This window comes from Mandrillus leucophaeus, unplaced genomic scaffold, assembly GCF_000951045.1.
Source record: "Mandrillus leucophaeus isolate KB7577 unplaced genomic scaffold, Mleu.le_1.0 Scaffold654, whole genome shotgun sequence".
NCBI classification, from domain to species: Eukaryota; Metazoa; Chordata; class Mammalia; order Primates; family Cercopithecidae; genus Mandrillus; species Mandrillus leucophaeus.
This window is the reverse complement of record NW_012107075.1, coordinates 1,353,849-1,356,028: the sequence shown is the minus strand read 5'-3', so window position 1 is coordinate 1,356,028 and position 2,180 is coordinate 1,353,849.

Sequence of the window (2,180 nt, the reverse complement as noted above, 5' to 3'; positions counted from 1 at the left end):
CTCCAGCCTCAACCTCCCTAGTAGCTGGGACTACAGGTGCACGCCACCATTGCGGCTAATTTTTTATATTTTTAGTAGAGACGGGGTTTCACCATATTGGCCAGGCTGGTCTCCAACTCCTGACCTCGTGATCCACCCGCCTCAGTCTTCCAAAGTACTGGGATTACAGGCATGAGCCACCGCACACGGCCCTTATTCCCTCCTTTTTGAACCCCTTTATTCTCTTAGCTCTTTCCAAGACACTACACCCTCCTGGTTCTCCTCCCACCTCTGTGGCAGCTCTTCATTTTCTTTTGAAATGTTCACATTCCATAGGGTTCTGCCCTACGCCATCTTCTCTTCTTACTCTTCACACTCTTCCTGGCGATCTTAATCATTCCCCTTGTTTTATCTCCCCTTTGCAAAGGTTCACATTTCATATTAATATTAACTTAATTATATTGTATTCAATATCTATTCTTTAAGAGGCAGCATAGTATCTTAGAAAAAGAATGAGTTTTAGAGTCAGAGAGATCTGAGTTACTAAGCTGTGTGAACTCTAAATATTGCCTCTCTTTAGAGCTTTTAGGACTCTAGCAAAGCCCCCTCTTACTCCATATTCTCTCCTAAAGTAATCTTATCTATACCCTAAAATTTGTAATGAATTATCTGGCCATGTAAGATGTCCCTGCTTCCCCTTTGCCTTCCACCATGATTGTAAGTTTCCTGAGGCCTCCCTGTCAGAGGCATGTGAACCAGAGCAACTTTATCTTGAATAGGAGCTGGGTAAAATAAGGCCGAGACCTACTGGGCTGCATTCCCAGACAGTTAAGGCATTCTAAGTCGCTGGATGAGATAGGAGGTCAGCACAAGATACAGGTCATAAAGACCTTGCTGATAAAACAGATTGCAGTAAAGAAGCCAGCCAAAACCCACCAAAACCAAGATGGCGACAAGAGTGAATGTACACAGCCTAATTTCCTTAATATGGTTATTTTCAGCATGTAGGGTTACCATAGTGAATGGTGGGGCACTGATAAACAGGGATATCTAGATATTTAGAAATAGCTCCTGTATAACTGTTCATCCTAGAGCTGGCAAATGCAGACCCTAGAAGGGCAGGCCAGGGGAGCCCTATATTCCAGTGGGACAGCAGAAATATTTGCCTCCTGGCAATTGGATCAGGATTGGATCCTGGCAATTGGATCAGGTTTTGCCTCCTGGCAATTGGATCAGTAATCTGATCCAGTCCTCCCTTGATGGGACTGAAGTAAGTTACTAAATCTTGGAGCCTTAGTTTTCTCCCCTGTAAAATGGAGATAATTCTGTCCACCAAGTCCTAGGACGATCACATGAGATAACAGAGATGAAAGCAGTCTGTTGACTTTTAAAGGGCTGCCAGATGTTCTAAATTATTACTATGCTGGGCAGTGCTGCAAATATGCATCTTAGATTTAGCAGATTGTCCTCTATCCTACTTAATTTTATTTTATTGTAAGTTCTGGGGTACATGTGCAGGATGTGCAGGTTTGTTACACAGGTAAAAGTCTGCCATGGTAATTTGCTGCACCTATCAACCCATCATCTAGGTATTAAGCCCAGCATGCATTAACTATTTTTCCTGATGCTCTCCCTCCCCCAACCCCACCCCGACAGGCCCCAGTGTGTGTTGTTCTCTTCCCTGTGTCTTTGTGTTCGCATTGTTTAGCTCCCACTTATAAGTGAGAACATGCAGTGTTTTGTTTTCTGTTCCTGCATTAGTTTGGTGAGGATAATGGCTTCCAGCTTCACGTGATGTGTTATTTTGTGGTTTACAAACACATCTAGTGATTCTGTTGCTTTTGAATCAAAATAATTCACACGATTCCAGTGTATCACTGATTGCCATTGCTGTTCATGCTTCTTTTCTCTTGGATGTTTCAACTTAGGCAACTTTTCCTCCTCTTATGTTATGCTCAAAACAGACCTACATCAAGGATACCTGTTCTCGTTTGAAATTCACGATCAGTAGAGGGCGCTAACACATTATCAATAGCTATAAAGTAATTGACATTTGAGTATGGGATATATTTTTCACTGCAGCTTATTCCAGTTAGAGTCATCACGTATCTTCCTCTGTTTATCTGAGCCATCTGTGGTTCTAATAAGAGCTTTTGCAAAGCAGTTGTGAATAATTATTATCTTTTTTTTTTTTTTTTTTT